Source organism: Leopardus geoffroyi, chromosome C1, assembly GCF_018350155.1.
Source record: "Leopardus geoffroyi isolate Oge1 chromosome C1, O.geoffroyi_Oge1_pat1.0, whole genome shotgun sequence".
Taxonomy (NCBI): Eukaryota; Metazoa; Chordata; class Mammalia; order Carnivora; family Felidae; genus Leopardus; species Leopardus geoffroyi.
The window spans coordinates 171041433-171058737 of NC_059328.1; the positions used below are offsets into that span (position 1 = coordinate 171041433).

General features: G+C 35.9%; 1 non-coding gene across 1 annotated transcript; it reads right to left on the minus strand.

Moving 5' to 3' along the window:
• Nucleotides 1-15964: 15964 nt before the first annotated feature.
• Nucleotides 15965-16070, minus strand: LOC123600135. The gene has a single exon (XR_006713514.1). It is a non-coding gene; the product is annotated as a U6 spliceosomal RNA (small nuclear RNA).
• Between the last annotated feature and the right edge of the window lie 1235 nt (nt 16071-17305).

Below are 17305 nucleotides of genomic sequence, written 5' to 3' on the forward strand. Positions count from 1 at the left end.
GGATGGCAAAAATAGAAATAGAAGGTGTACGTGGGCTTTTTAGAGCAGAACTGCCATACCAAACCTTGCCTATCCTAATCTGGATTTTGTGTGAAAGAGAAACTTTTATTTAAGCTTCTTTTGTTTACTGTTGTTTATTTTAGCCAAACCTGATACTAAATATTAACAATTTTTGTGGCCAACATGATAATATCTCTACTAGGAATCAAATAAGGAATAGAAATTAAATTTAACATTCAAGTGTTTTTGCACTATGTGTTAGGTGCTACTATTTGAGTTACATTTCCTCATCTATTTGTCTCAACGATCCTTTGAGATATTATCCTCTTCATTTTATAAGTGAGGAAACTGGAATGCAGATAGGTTTTTTTTTAATTGCCATAGAAAGTGTGAAAGCTGGTATTGGATCCTTTATCAGTCTGACCAAAGTTCGTGCGTACTCTTAATTACTGTGATGTCACTGCAGATCAGTTGGATGACATAAATTTGTCATGTAACCCACTAAACATGATTCTACAGTTTCTTCTAAAGCCCTTTAACTGTGCCCGAACCTTTATAAATAATCCCCTCATTAAAATTTCTTCAGATAACAGCTAGGCTGTCATATTTTCCCCTGACTAATATATGAGTTTTTCTAGTAGCTTTCTTTAGCTTTGTTTTCTCCAGGATATAGGATGAAAATTATTTCATTATTGCTTTTTCCTAATCATGAGGAAGATTTAAACTTTTTTAAATCACTTAGGCAAGCCAGATTTCTGGTGTTTCCAGAAAAATCTTAAGGCAAGAAGAGAGAAAAATTGATGAAAGGTATCTTTTTGAGTTCTTGGGATAAAGCCTTTTAAGTAGGATGTTTCTTGTCAAAGGTACTGTTCCACTTATTCTTAAAGACAAAAACATCATTCTTTTTCCCATCAGACTTCAGAAATATATAACAAAATTTCTCACAACCTGAGAATCATGCAGCTGATATATATTAGTTTTACCTGTCCTCCCTCCCACTGTTTGGGAAACTGCTACATTCTGACAGAATTGAGTGCAGAGAGAGAAATGTGAGTCAGGCAATGGGAAGGGTCAGGCACATATAAGATAGAAATTAATGGAGTTTTTCAAGGAATTATCATTTTTAAAAATTGGTGTTTGTTTGTGGTAAGCTCCGTGCCCACCACAGAGCCCAACACGGAGCTCATACTCATGACCCTAAGATCAAGAGTTGGATGCTCAACCAACTAAGCCATCAAGGCATCCACAAAAATTGTTTTAAAGACTAAATATAGGGGTGCCTGGGTGGTTCAGTCACCCCCAGTTTAGCATCTGACTTTTGATATCTGCTCAGGTCGTGATCTCATGGTTGTGAGATCAAGCCCCCCATAGGGATCTATATTCAGTATGGAGCCTACTTGGGATTCTCTATCTCCCTCTCTCTATGCCCCTCTTCCTCTCATTCTCTCTCTCTCTGAAAATAAATGTTTACAAAAAAAAAAAAAAAAAAAAGACTACATGTAGCCAGACTATAATGTAATCGGAGAAACCAACTTTGGGTGAAGTATGGAAAAGGACAACAGAAGATTTCACTGTTGTTTAACAATGGTCACAGAGAGGGTAGACAATAACATATATGCTACATCAATACTTCAAGTTCTGTTCCTTTCCATCCAAAGACAACCAGGTATGATAATTTACTCCACTAAAAACTAAGAAAGAAAATAGGGAAAAGTTGGAGCAACAGTATCCCAGTACCTGTAGTAAATGAAGTAAGGAGGTAAGACTTAGCCAGAGATCGCAACTTGGTATTGCAAAGGAGTAATGAAGACAGGCTTAAATGAAACATAAGATGTCTCCAGTAGTTAGCAGAAGAGATGCCAGAAATAGAACTGATCTGAAAAGGTCAAAGAGAAAATGATGAAAAATTAATTACGGTCTTGATCTTGACCATTCACATCAAATTAGATTCATCTTCTAGCCTGCCAAATCTTTGATAATGCACTTCACTATGTTTATTTGCTTCTGCTCTGCAAAACTAAAGATATATTTATCTTTCTTATTAAAGTCACCCAAAGAATTTCAGTTTTTCCTGTAGAAAAATTCCAATGTATAATGAAGTTTTTAGTTTATGATTGGTTTTAATTCTTCTTGGTTATTTTCATAGTACAAAGGATTTGTGAGTTTTTTAGTTTTGTTTTAGAAATTTGTTGGGCTTAGATGAAAAAAGAATGAAATCTTGCCGTTTGCAACAACGTGGATGGAACTGGAGGGTATTATGCTAAGTGAAATAAGTCAGTCAGAGAAAGACAGATCTATGATTTCACTCATATGTGGAATTTGAGAAACTCAACAGATGAACATAGGGGAAGGGAAGGAAAAATAAGATAAAAACAGAGAGGGAGGAAAACCATAAGAGACTCTTAAATACAGAGAACAAACTGAGGGTTGATGGGGGTGGGGGGATGGGGTGTGGGTTAAATAGGTGACAGGCATTAGGGAGGACACTTTTCAGGATAAGCATTGGGTTCATATGTAAGAGATGAATCATTGGGTTCTACTCCTGAAGGCAAGACTACACTGTATGTTAACTAACTTGAGAATAAAAAAACAAAAATGAAATTTATGCTTAGATTTACACTTAAATAGTGGATGATGAAATACAAATCAGTGTAAACAAATATTGGTGAATCTTTTTATTTTGATGTTATGTCTTCTTTAAATATTCAAATGCATGGAAAATTGGCAAAGTCAATGATAGAACAAAACTTGAGTTAGAATACAGAATAAGCCTATGATGATACTGAAGTTCCAGCTGAACACATAAGACCCATTTACATTTTTACATTTAGTCTACCCCAAAAGTAAACAGTCTTTCAAAAATTTGGAATGATATTGAGAATACTGAACTGGACATCCAAGGAATTGCCTAGACTGTAGATACAAATTTAAGATCATCAGAATATGGATGTTATTTGAAGCCACAGGAGTAGATGAGATCATTTTTGGAGTATTTTAAAAAGGAAAATAAAGCCTAGTCCAAAGCCCTCCAACTTTGGAACTCCAACTTTTAAGAATCAAGAACCTGGGGTGCCTGGCTGACTCAGTTGGTGGAGTGTGCGACTCTTGATCTCGGAGTTGTGAGTCGGAGCCCCACATTGGGTGTAGAGATTACTTAAAAAAATAAAATAAAATAAAATAAAATAAAATAAAATAAAATAAAATAAAGAGCCAGCAAACTGAGACTGAATAGAATTGTCAAAGGGGCCAGAGACTGGGGCAGTAGCTGGAGGGATTAAGGGGGGGGGTGGGGTGGGGGAGGGAGGAGGTTGTTTATTTTCAGTGGTAATACCAAACCCAAACTATCCTGTAGAAAGAGATAGATTTATAACTCAGTACAGAGAGCTAGGATAATCAAAAGAGCAGAAGCTTTGACAGTACAGGAAGGAAAGTGATGAACGGGAAGCAGATAATATAGAGCCAGATTGATTTTTGACTCGGGGTTGTAGGGAGAGATAAGATAATGATATTAGCTGGCTACCTGCAATGTGTCATGTTCTGTTCCAAGTGCTTTTCATGTATTAATGTGTTTCATATTCATAACAAACTCTTGAAGTAGGTACATTTTGTTTTTCCTATTAAAGAAGAAAGGAAGTTATGTCTATGGTCACAACTGGTAAGGGGCAGAGCTTAGGCTATTAACTACTTGATGTGTACACTGATGCAGATCAGTAGAATTACTCTGGTGAAGATAAGAAAGTTTTCTCATGTCTTCTATTTTCTCAGTGAAGTAGAAATACGTCTTTAGCTTAAATGGAATGTCATGTGTCAGAAAATGTTAAACGTTCATTTCAGTTTAGAGTTATGCATTTAAATGGTTAGCAGAAAAAAGCCTTAGCTCTGGGGTCAGACTGAGAGTTGGAATCCTTCCTTTGCCACTTACAGCAGTGTGACATTGAACATATGACTAAAGCTCTCAAAATCCCAAATTTTCACCTTAAATGGGTATAATTTTACATCCCTCACTAGATTATTGTGAGGTATGCATGAGATAAGTTTTAGGACTGTACCTTATACAATTCAATGAGAATAAATGCTGTTTGTCATTACTATTATTATTATTATTATTATTATTATTATTATTATTGCCCCAGTCTGCCCAGTTATGTAACCTTCTATATTGGTAATGACATAAAAGAGATGGAAGGTTGTGGATTTTTCATTTTTAGGTGAATGCAAAGGAAAGAGAGAGTAGTAAAGGAGTTGAGAGAAGTAGTTGGGGAATAATATAGCTAACACTGTTTTAACGTTCAACCAAAAAATATATATATATTAAAAGCCTACCTAATTGTGTTAACACTGCTTTGCTTGACAAATTTCTATTTCAAAGTAATAATTTCTGAAAATCATATTTTCATTATTTCATGTTAGACACACACCATAATCATTAAGCTTCTAAGTGTTGATTACGTGCAAATGTTAAATTTGTTCTTATTATAAAATATACATTATGCTAAAATATTATAAACTCATTATAAGATGATTTTTCTCCATTAAAACATCACTGACGTCTAAGTGTTTACAATAAGTCAGGTGTTCACTGATGCTTAAATTCAACTTTGTATTCCTACTTAAATTCACATCCACTGTTACTTAACCATACAAACTAAGCTGCCACTGTCAAATCTATTTTTTTTTCCTGCTTTTAAACTATGAATATACAATTGCTCCACCTGGATTGTTTGCATGTTAAAGTTTTACCATTTCTTCATTTCTTCTATTGTTTCTTTTTTTTTATTTATTTAATTTTGAGAGATAGAGAGAAGGCTTAAGTGGGAGAGGGGCAGAGAGAGAGGGAGAGAGAATGAATCCCAAGCAGGCTCCACACTGTCAGCACAGAGCTTGATGGGGGCGCTCCATGCAGGGCTCCATGCGGGGCTCAAACACATGAATGGTGAGATCATGTCCTGAGCTTAACCAACTGAGCCACCCAGGCACACTATCATTTCTTCTGTTGTTTCTAATTACTTCAACTAATTGCTGTTTCTATTACAAAACATTAGAATCAGAATTAACTCAAAATTTTCACACTTTTTGTATTTTTCCCATTTCTAATGGTCTTTATTTGTGCCATATTTGAAACGATAGGATAAACAATTCACTTTCAGTTTATAAAGAAAGGAAAACCACTTGTCCTAACTAGTTCCAAATTATCACTTATATAGTAGAGTCTACATTTAAAATATTAGGAGCATGTTAAAGCAAACTTCAGCGTATGCGTATATATGCATAAATACTTTCTTGTGTTAGATTTTAATTATAGAATAGTTTGACTTGAACAGTAAACATTTGTAAATTGATTTAAGTAGAAAATAGTTACATTATCCAATAGATTAGCTTTAAATCAGAGAGAGAGAGACAGATATGAGTGGGGTAGAGGCAGATAGGGAGACAGAATCCAAAGCGGGCTCTAGGCTCTGAGTTGTCAGCACAGAGCCTGACTGACCAGGGTGGGGGGCTGGGGGGGTAGGGGTGGGGGGCTCGAACTCACAAACTGCAAGATCATGACCTGAGCCAAAATCAGATGCTCAACTGACTGAGCCACCCAGGCACTCCTCTCACTCTCGTGTTTTAAGAGAGGATGAGATAAACTTAAAGCCCAAGGATTGAATCAAAAGAAAGGAATGAAGTAAACAACTCATTTTTACTCATGTTCTCCAAGGAGTCAAAGCAGAAACAAAACAGAGCTGCAATATTTTTTTTCTTTTAATATGTTGTTGTTTATAGGCCAAATTAATTTTTGGCTCTAATTTAGGTTCCTAATTAACCTTGGATCCTGGACCTCAATATAAATTTAATGAAGCTATGTATCCTATCCATAAGAATATACAAAATTTTAGTGCAATTTTAAAGAGTTCATGGTCTCATTAAAGCCTCTGTGGGAGGCTTTCATAGACCCAAGTTTCATAGACCCAAGATTCAGAAGCATTCTGGATTGTAGTGAGTCCACCAGAAAAGGCAGAATAGCAGCAATTGTATACCCAAGCAATCATGTGCTAAGTGTCCAGGTTTAACCTGACATAAGTGTTAAAAAAAAAAAAAAAGAAAAGAAAAAAAAAAACCTTAAAAAACAAAAGCAAAAATTTTGTACCCCATTGTCCAGAAACGTAAAAAAGTATTTTTTCTGATCAGTTCAGTGTGTTACAACCAACTCCTTGGTAATCTTTCCACAGATGTGTTAGGGTAGCCTTTGTAATCAACATTTTACCAGGACTAAATATCAACTGTAGATGGATGACTCAAGTTCTCTCTTCATCTGCCTCCTCTGGTTGCGAGAACTTTGGCACCTCCAACAGAAGGTGGGAAGGAGAACTGAAAGCAGGAAACTGAAGTTGTTTTGTTTTCCTTTCAGTTGAATACCTTGACTAAACAGTTTACTGCAAGGAAAAGGTGGAAACTGCTGTTTTAGCTCTAAGTCTTTTGAATTGTATGCAAGTTATCATTTGCCTACATATCCCGTTCTCCTATTGTTATAAGTAACACAGGGTTCGCTGCCTCCTTAATGAAACGTGCAGTGCTTTAAAGAGATCCTGTGGCTTCTGCACATTACATAAGCCATAGTTAGTTTGCCTCAGAATGATTGCAGAAAAATTGTAAATTTAGTCTCAGAAACCTGCTGCTTAAAGCAGACTCAGCCAGCTTTTTAGTTTTCAAAGCTGCTCTGTATAAAGCAGCACATTTTGAAATCTGTTGATGATATACCCTATTCATACTCTATTCATAAGAAGTAAAACTTGGGGCACCTGGGTGGCTCAGTCGGTTAAGTGTCCAACCTAGCCTCAGGTCATGATCTCACTGTTCGTGAGTTCGAGCCCTGCATTGGGCTCTGTGCTGACAGCTCAGGGCCTGGAGCCTGCTTCAGATTATGTGTCTCACTCTCTCTCTCTGCTCCTCCCCCACTCATGCTCTGTCTCTCTCTCTCTCCTTCAAAAATAAATAAAAATATTTTTTAAAAATTTTTAAAAAAGGAAGTAAAACTTAACTTGAAAGGGACATGGCATACATGAAAGAATCACAAAAATGGAAGGAGCAATGAATTCTAAGAAAATCCAGTATTGCTTAGGTTTTCAAATACTGGGACATTAAAATATCTTTCAATGTTGATAATATACTCTTATTAGCGAAATAACCCCTCTCTTGACTTCTATGCCAGGTGGCAAATTCCCAGTCTACCAGCTTAAATTGGCACTATGTTTCACACTGCTATTGCTTTTCTGGGGAAGCAATGTAAATACAAAATAAATACAACCCCCACCACTACCACCATCATTTAACGTTAAACAGCAGTTTGACACAAAGCAATGGACTTGACTACAATGACCAGAGTTAGGTAAGCTGCCTCAAATTCTTTGAGGCAAAGAATATAACCAAATACTAGGATTAAGGGATTTTTTTCCTCCCCTCCATGGGAAACAGATTAGTTTAATTCATGTGAAAGATTTATTTTTCTTTTATGTATCTTTTATTTCTAGAGGTATTTCAAAAGGTATCTATTCAAAGGGAAGTTTTTTCTAAATTTTAATTTTTTATAACAAATTGTTTTAAACATAAAAAGAATAGAGGGGCACCTGAGTCGGTTGAGCATCCAACTTTTTAAAAAAAGAGTAGAGTATAATAACTTCCTATATATACTCATTACCCAAGTTTGACGCTTAATATTTTCCCAAACTCGAATGCAAAGGATTTTGATTTGTCTATAATCAAAACCAGAATTTTTTAATTTATGCTATAAATAATACATGATTATAATACAAATAATAAAAAAACTAGAAACTCTTGAAAGAGATCACTTTGAATTACTTTTTAAAAGACAACTTTTTAGGGGCACCTGGCTGGCTCAGTTGGTGGAGTATGCAACTCTTGATCTCAGGATTATGTGTCAAGCGCCATGTCGGGTATAAAGATTATTTAAAAATAAAATCTTACAAAAAAAAAAGACAACTAATTATGGTTGACTCAGGATGGGCCTGGAGTTATAAACAGCATTCTTAAAACGGGGCTAGTTTTGGGGCGCCTGGGTGGCGCAGTCGGTTAAGCCTCCGACTTCAGCCAGATCATGATCTCGCGGTCCGTGAGTTCAAGCCCCGCCGTTGGGCTCTGGGCTGATGGCTCAGAGCCTGGAGCCTGTTTCCGATTCTGTGTCTCCCTCTCTCTCTGCCCCTCCCCCGTTCATGCTCTGTCTCTCTCTGTCCCAAAAATAAATAAACTTTGAAAAAAAAATTAAAAAAAAAAAAATGGGGCTAGTTTTATTTTCACATTTTTTAATGATAATGTTTAACCAGATATTTAAAAAAGGAGCCTGTAAGGACAAACATCAAAGTGGCGTGCCTAGCAACAGCCAAACCAAGTAGTAAAACTTACTAAGATCAGTTAAATACATATCTGTCTACCAGACTGAAGCTAAGCTCACAGCAAGTGATACCACAGCTGTCTGAGTGGGGCCTCCTGATCTTGGCTTGATCGGAGAAGCAAATAAAGAATGCACCAAAGTACATTCATTATGCTGAGTCACTGGGTTGAAAGAGAGAAAGATAAACCACTTACTGAACAATGACATATTTTTCTTTTAGGTGATTCACAAGTCTTTGAGGACCGGCAGGCATAAAGCCACTAGGCTTTGTGTTACCTGTCCAGTCTACAATAATACTCACCAGTATTTGTTCTGTATATTTTGATCTCAGGCAACTTTGATTATGAGAATTTGCTTATGTAAAAAGCTCTCTGGCTGGTACATAGTGCAAGTAAAAAAAAATTTTTTTTTTCTTAATCAGATATAATATTCAGAATCCTAGTGAAGTATTTTATTAACCAAAACCTTTTTAGATTAGTATTAAACATTTGCTAGATATTTACACTAATTGACAAGAAAATTACAAAATCATTCTGATTGACTCAGTTCATTTGTTTATTTAAAAAAATTTTTAATGTTTATTTATTTTTGAGAGAGAGAGACAGAGAGAGACAGAGCATGAGTGGGGGAGGGGCAGAGAGAGCCGGAGACACAGAATCCGAAGCAGGCTCCAGGCTCTCAGCTGTCAGCACAGAGCCCGATGCAGGGCTCGAACCCACGAGCTATGAGATCATGACCTGGGCCCAAGTCAGACAGGCAACAAACTGACCCGTGACCGACTCAATTTAATAGTTTCTCCATGTTTCATTTCCAAAATAATCATGGAATACCACCTTTCCTGGCCATATGGGCTGTAGCTTCGGGAAATTTAACTTATTATATTGACAAGCTTGATAAATACATCATTTATTTTTTGTTTAGTAAATTTTAAGTTAAGCCTAAGATTCATTATAAGAAAAAGAGCTACAATAAAATGGAGAAATATTAATCTTTATAATGTTGTGTTTTTCATGATATCAAATGCCTTTTCCTCTCTATGACACAAAAAATCCAAACTGCATTTTCTTCATGAATTTACAACATGGGAAAAAATGAGGTCTCCAAAATTTAGAGCAGCAAGACTTCATACTTTGGAAAACAAGAAAAATTAAGTTTAAAAATAAGCTGCTTTTGAGGTGCCTGGGTGGCCCAGTTGTTAAGCATCTGACCTCAACTCAGGTCATGATCTCACTGTTCATGAGTTCGAGCGCCATATCGGGTGAGCTGGAGCCCTGCTTCAGGTGAGCCCCGCTTCTCTCTCTCTTTCTCTCTCTCCCTCTGCCCCTCCTGGGATTCTCTCTCTCTGCCTCTTGCTCACTTGTGCCCTGCCCACCCCCCCCCCCCGCCCCCGCCTCAAAAAAGCTGCTTTTGTAGTGAAAAGAGCACTTTTATACAGTGCTGTAATCTTTTTGGAGATCAATTTGGACATATGTGTAAAATACATTAAAAAAATCCATGACTCCTAAATACAGATCTATATACCCATAAAGTGAATATTTGAACCCTGGAAATAATCCTTAAGAAAAAAACTCAAAAATAATTTTGTGTATAAGGATGCTATTTATAATAACACACATTAGATACAACCTAAATTCTTACAGTTACAGGAATTCTAGCATATCCATACCAAAAAATTTTTAAGCAATTCCACGTCAATGAAAGAAAACAAGGATATCCAGGTATTACTAAAACCTGTTATATATCTGCTGCTAGTTGAGGCTTTTGATAGAAGTTCTTGGTCCTCTGTTAGCTTTGGAGAACTAAAAGGTAGTATTTCTTGGTAAAGTAGTCCATATAAGAAAAGCAAGTAGATCACCAACTTGACGTGATATGAGTAACACTTTAAGCTCTTGATAAACTATTATAATATCACTTACCTTCAGTTCAGATTCTTAGTAGAAGGGAGAGAGTCGGGTGAAATACTAAACTATCTCTCAGGCCCGTTTAAAAGTACCAGGGTCATAACGCAAGATTTAGTAATTCACATAAATAGGCCTTCAGAGAGGGATACCTGGAACTTTAGTCATCGGAAAAAGGGTCAAGACAAGGCAAGCACTGCCTTTTCAAGTCACTTGGCCTGTGGACAATGACTAATACGAGGTACAAAATCCACTAACCTCTGGGAACCAAAACAAAGTTTCCACTTGGGGTTCTTTGTATTCTCTGTCCACTAACAAAGCCAAATGCCAAAATCAATCCTTTCACGGACTGAAGAGGTCATTGGGCAAACTATGTGTTTTGTAGGCGTTCTGTGGTACTGCCCTACCTTTTTAAAAGCCGCCAATATTCTTGAGGTGAGACAAAAAATGTAAGGACACTGACTGCAAAGGCTGCTTTTAAAATATATTTGTATCCAAAAGAGATCCTCTCTCTCCTCATCCTCACCAACATCTGTTGTTGCCTGAGTTGTTAATGTTAGTCATTCTGACAGGTGTGAGGTGGTATCTCATTGTGGTTTTGACTTGTATTTCCCTGATCATGAGTGATATTGAGCATTTTTTTCATGGGTCAGTTGGCCATCTGGATGTTTTCTTTGGAGAAGTGTCTATTCACGTCTTTTTGCCCATTTCTTCACTGGATTATTTGTTTTTTTGGGTGTTGAGTTTGGTAAGTTATTTATAGATTTTGGATACTAACCTTTATCTGATATGCCATTTGCAAATATCTTCTCCCATTCTGTCAGTTGACTTTTAGTTTTGCTGATTGTTTCTTTCACTGTGCAGAAGCTTTTTATCTTGATGAGTTCATTTTTGCTTTTGTTTCCCCTGCCTCTGGAGATGTGATGAGTAAGAAGTTGCTGCAGCTGAGGTCCAAGAGGTTTTTGCCTACTTTCTCCTTGAGGATTTTGATGGCTTCCTGTCTTACATTTAGGTCTTTCTACAATTTCGAGTTTTTTTTGTATATGGTGTAAGAAAGTGGTCCAGGTTCATTTTTCTGCATGCCGCTGTCCAGTTTTCCCAGCACCGTTTGCTGAAGAGATGGTCTATACTCTATTGGATATTCTTTCCTGCTTTGTGAAAAATTAGTGGCCATATGCTTCTGGGTTCATTTCTGGGTTCTCTATTCTGTTCCATTGATCTAAGTGTCTGTTTTTTGTACCAGTACCATACTGTCTTGATGATTACAGCTTTTAAAAAAATTTTTTTCTTTAATGTTTATTTATTTCTGAGAGAGAGAGACAGAGTGTGAGCGGGGGAGGAGCAGGGTGAGATGGAGACACAGAATCCGAAGCAGGGTCCAGGCTCTAAGCTGTCAGCACAGAGCCCAACGGAGGGCTTGAACCCACGAACCGTGAGATCATGACCTGAACCAAAGTCAGACACTTAACCAACTAAGCCACCCAGGCACTCTGATGATTACAGCTTTGTAACACATCTTGAAGTTCAGGAGTATGATGCTTCCAGCTTTGGTTTTCTTTTTCAAGATTGCTTTGGCTATTCAGGATCTTTTCCGGTTCCATACAAACTTTAGGATTGTTTGTTCTAGCTCTGTGAAGAATGCTGGTGTTATTTTCATAGGGATTGCATTGAATATGTAGATTGCTTTGGGTAGTATCAACATTTTAACAGTGTTTGTTCTTCTAATCCAAGAGCATGGAATGTTTTTTCATTTTTTTGTGTGTCTTCTTCAATTTATTTCATAAGCTTTCTATGGCAATGTTTATAGCAGCCCTATCAACAATATCCAAAGTATGAAAAGAGCCCAAATATCCATCAATGGATGAGTGGATAAAGAAGACATGGAATATATATATACAAGGGAGTATTACTTGGCAATCACAAGGAATGAAATCTTGCCATTTGCAACTACATGGATGGAACTAGAGGGTATTATGCTAAGTGAAATTAGTCAGTCAGAGAAAGACAAATATTATATGACTTCATTAATACGAGGAATTTAAAATACAAACAGATGAACACAAGGGAAGGGAAGCAAAAATAATATAAAAACAGAGAGGGGAACAAAACACAAAAGACTAGTAAATATAGAGAACAAACGGAGGGTTGCTGGAGGGGTTGAGGGAGGAGGGATGGTCTAAATGGGTAAGGGGCATTAAGGACTCTACTCCTGAAATCATTGTTGCACCATATGTTAACTAACTTGGATATAAACAATAAATAAATTGAAAAAAAATACTTGTATCCAAAAGGTGTACACAAAATCTCCAGTCCCTCTTTTCCTTCATTAGCATGGATTAGGTCACTAGGAAGCCTACCAAGAGTGGAGACCTAAGAAGAGTTAGTATGTTTGGGAGTGAGTCTGGGATTGGCAAGAATAACAGTGATTATCTTGGTGGTCTGGTCAGGATGTGCTAAGCCCAGATAAGAGAAAAAAGTTTTCCCCATTACTGAAGAAAGCAGAAAAGGAGGACTTGTTAGCATGCAGGTGAACTCTGAGAGAAGATGTGATACTCCAAAGGAAGGAAGTAATTTAAAAGGAGTTCTAAAGGAGTTGGGCCCAAAGTAAGAATTACTCTCAAAGGAGAATGTGGTGTTACAATTCTGCCACAGTCTGCTCTGAATGAAAGTTTAGGGAACCTGCATCTTTCCGATCCTTACAAATCTAGGAGCATAGAGAATGTAAGGCCCTGGAGGTCGTTGGAGGAGTAGTAGAAAAACTAAAGTCCAAGGAATCAGCCTTCCATTTCCCTGGAACTAAAAAGGGTTGGGTAGAATCTGCCCTGCTTTTCACCATTCCTCCATTGATGTATGTTCTGACCCAGCCCATCTAAGGGTCACAGAGACTTTCCCAATCCCTTGGAGGACTCAGATATTGAAATTCCAACAGAGGAAATGTGGAGAAGAAATATGTGCAAAATGAGCATCCTTAAACCACAGGCAGGATTTTCTCCAATGAAAGAATTCCATTCAACTAGTCCTCATTTTGTTGTGAGTTCAAGCCCCATGTTGGGCATGGAAACTATTAAAAAAAAAAAAAAAAAGTATAAAAAGGTGCATTGCAGATAAAGAAAACTCTTAAGAAAAAAACTTAACTCTCCTTTATTTAACCTAGTAAGGAGAAAAAAATTGTCTGACTTAGGTTTCAATTGTTTTTATTTTCCAAGCCCATGTTCTTATAATGCTTCAAGCTGAGTAGAGAAATCATAAAATCATAAAATCTTAGAGCTGAAAGAGATCTGGAAGATCATTTCTTCCTCTTTATTTTATAGCCAAGAAATCTCAAAAAGGAAAATGGCTAAAATGTAGGAAGCCAAAAAGTTTCAGGAGAAGCAATAAATACAGATAATCCATAAAATGAAAATGAGACCAAACAAAATCTTGGGTTTATTATAAAAATTATTATTGCACTTAACCATAGTTTCTCCACAGATTTGGATATATATTTGCTGTCTCTATTTTTGTTGGTTAAGGAATGGATCAAAATTTTTCAAAATTATTGTTTGCTGCTACAATGGAAATCTACAAAAACGGGTAATAGACTATTTTGGGATCATTGTTCAGAAGCACATTTATCTTAGAAATGGTTACCATGGAGATGAGCACACGTCGTATGACTCTACAGCTTGTGAGTTAGAAGTCATCTATGCTACTAAGACATAAATAGCCATATATACACATACACGCACATAAGCCCATCCACACACGCACAGTGAAGTTATATTGTTCCTCTCCTTTCGTAAAATAATAATAAAACTCCATTCAATGCTGGTCTTTGATGGTGGAAGGACTGGCAAAACTCTACACCTTTTAAAATGTAATATTATACAATGACATAAAAATCACTTTTTAAAAACATTGTAAAAGTAATCTGAATCGAGCTTAAAACATACTTAACATGTAAAATAAACGATGAGAACATACTTCTTAGACATCACTCCTCTTAAAGTAGAAATATAAAAATAAGAAAGTAAAATGAAATGACTGGTTGGCTCAGTCTGTAGAGCATGTAACACTTGACCATGGGGTCATGAGTTCAAGTCCCATGCTGGACATAGAGCTTACTTAAAAAAGTAAATAAAATACATTTAAAAAAATAAGAAAGTAAAAAAAAGCCCAGAGTAGATTACAAAAAAGTTATTGAGTTATTTTCCCAAGGAATTCAATAATATTAATACTAATATATTATTAATATTGATAGCAATTAGCTATTAATAATAGTTTTAATAATATTAGGGCCTAGTTATCAGGCTAGCCTTTCTCTCCCTGCCTCTCTCTTGCTAGATAATTTCTTTTTTACTTGTTTCCTTTTCTTTTTTTTTTTTTTGCTTTTTCTTTTCCTTCAATAAATACAATTTTTAAGCTGCTTAAATTCCAAAGACACTGGCCAATTTCAGAGTATCACAAAGGTATGTATTCTGATTAAAGTTAACTTGCTTTTATTTATTTTACTTATTTGTTTACTTTTCAGTAATGGACATTTTCAAATGTTCAAGCAACAGGAGAAAGAATAGCAAAATTAACACCCCCTCCCATGTACCCATCACCCAGCTTTGTTACTTATCAACATATAACTAATTCTGTTTGATTTATAACCTCCTTCCTCCATCATTTTAAATCAAATGTAAAACATCATGGTAAAGACTTTTTAAAATAATTACACTATCCAATTAGAAAACTTTTCCTCCACAGTTTGAATTTTTTATACTTTTCGTAGAAAAGTACTTCAACAGTTTCATTGTGTATAGGGTACAATAGCAGGTACTAAATTCAGTAGTATAAGAATGTCCAGAACTAGAATAATAATACTTCCTTGAACATTCACCACTTAATACACTGATGACTTACTTACGTAAAAAGAAATCTTTTCTTATGCAGTATAATGTTTTTAGACTAATGCATGTGTTTAAAAGTATATTTAAAGAAAGCCATGCACCTTGATTTGTTTTATAGAAACACAAGAAATGTAAAGCAAAAGCAAAAACAAAAACAAAACATCACAAGAAATGTATATTAAATAAATAAAACCAAATGTGTTTTTGCTTTTTTCCGCAAGACAGCTATTTTAACATGTTTGAGTAGCAGACAGCTATTTTAACATGTTTGAGTAGCAGCTAGAAGAGTGTACAAAAAGGACAATTACAGAACAACACATCATCTTTCACAGTCTTTCCATAAAAAAAATAGTCATGCAAAGTTTCTCAATATTTGCTGCTATTTTCAAATTGAGGCAGCATGTAGTTTTCGAACTGGGGTATATTCTCCATTTGAAAAATTAAAATCTGAAACTGAGATCAGCAAAAAGTCTAGTCATATAGCCTTTATTCCCTTTTACTTCACTACTCTTGCACTCTGCTTTCTAGAATTTGAGCACTGAAAGAGTTGTGAAATTTTCATTTTTCCTCCAAGTTCATCGATCCAATATTCCTTACTCTCTTCATGTTAAATACTTATTTACCAATGTATTTAAATCCAAGTCTTTAAAATCTGAAGTCTTTCAATCTTGCTTTTTTTAAAATCCAAGCATCAGGAAATGAAAGACATAACTATCATCAAATGAGTGACCTCTCAGAGATCACAAAAAATTGTTTCACTCTACATAGTGTCATCCCAAATAGTTTTAAATAACCACTTTTTAAAAAATATGAAACACTTCACAAATGTGTATATCATCCATGCGCAGGGACCATGCTAAGCTTCTCTGTAACATTCCATTTTAGTATATGTGCTTCTGGTGTGAGCACTTACAGAAACAATTTTTGGGGTGCCTGGGTGGCTCAGTCGGTTAAGCGGCCGACTTCGGCTCAGGTCATGATCTCTCGGTCCGTGAGTTCCAGCCCCGCGTTGGGCTCTGTGCTGACAGCTCAGAGCCTGGAGCCTGTTTCAGATTCTGTGTCTCCCTCTCTCTGACCCTCCCGTGTTCATGTTCTGTCTCTCCCTGTCTCAAAAAAATATAAAACGTTAAAAAAAATTTTAGAAAAAGAAACAATTTTTAAAAAGAATGAGTGCTTTCTTCTACATGCTTAGCTCTAGTGATTCTAGCTTTTACTAGTCATTCTCATAGAATTTCTATAGAGATACTTCCAGATAAGTATACAGTTCCTTAGGAGCATTTCCAGAGAAGCAACTCCTGACTCAATTGAGAGAACTGAAGATAAAAGTAGAAGAAAGGTCATATTGCATCATACCAGTTGGTCATCCAGCTGAATGCTGACACCAAGACACATTTTTTAAGTTTTAAATTTAATTCCAGTATAGTTAACGTATGTTATATTAATTTCAGGCGTATCATGCAGTGATTCAACAATTCTATACATTTCTCAGTGCTCATCATAGTAAGTGTGCTCCTTAATTTCCTTCACCTATTCTACCCATGACATCAAGACATTTTGAAGGAAAGCACTATGGCTTTCTAATTCATCCATCTAAAATCCAGAAATATAGATGGTTTCCTTACTGTAGTGGATCAGTTGATATATGACCTAGACATTTTCTAAACTTCTTGCCAATTATTCTCTTGTTTGCTTATTCCAGTGCTTTAGGCAACATTTTCAGTTAACATTACTACCCGCCGTGTTCTTTTGGTTGACATGAAATTACTTCTTTTAAACTTCAAGATACACTCACTAGTATTTTTTAATATCCTAGGATTTATTAACATAGTTAACATTATCCATATTATTCCTGATTTTTTTGAATAATTTGATCACAGTTCTCCATTTCTATCATTTTATTTATTTTTTTCTTTCTAATTTTTTTCTTATTTTTTTTAATTTTATTTTTTATTTTTTAAAATTTACATCCAAATTAGTTAACATATAGCGCAACAATGATTTCAGGAGTGGATTCCTCAGTGTCCCTTACCCATTTAGCCTATCCCTCCTCCCACAACCCCTCCAGTAACCCTCAGTTTGTTCCCCATATTTATGAGTCTCTTCTGTTTTGTCCCCCCGATGTCTTTATATTATTTTTGTTTCCC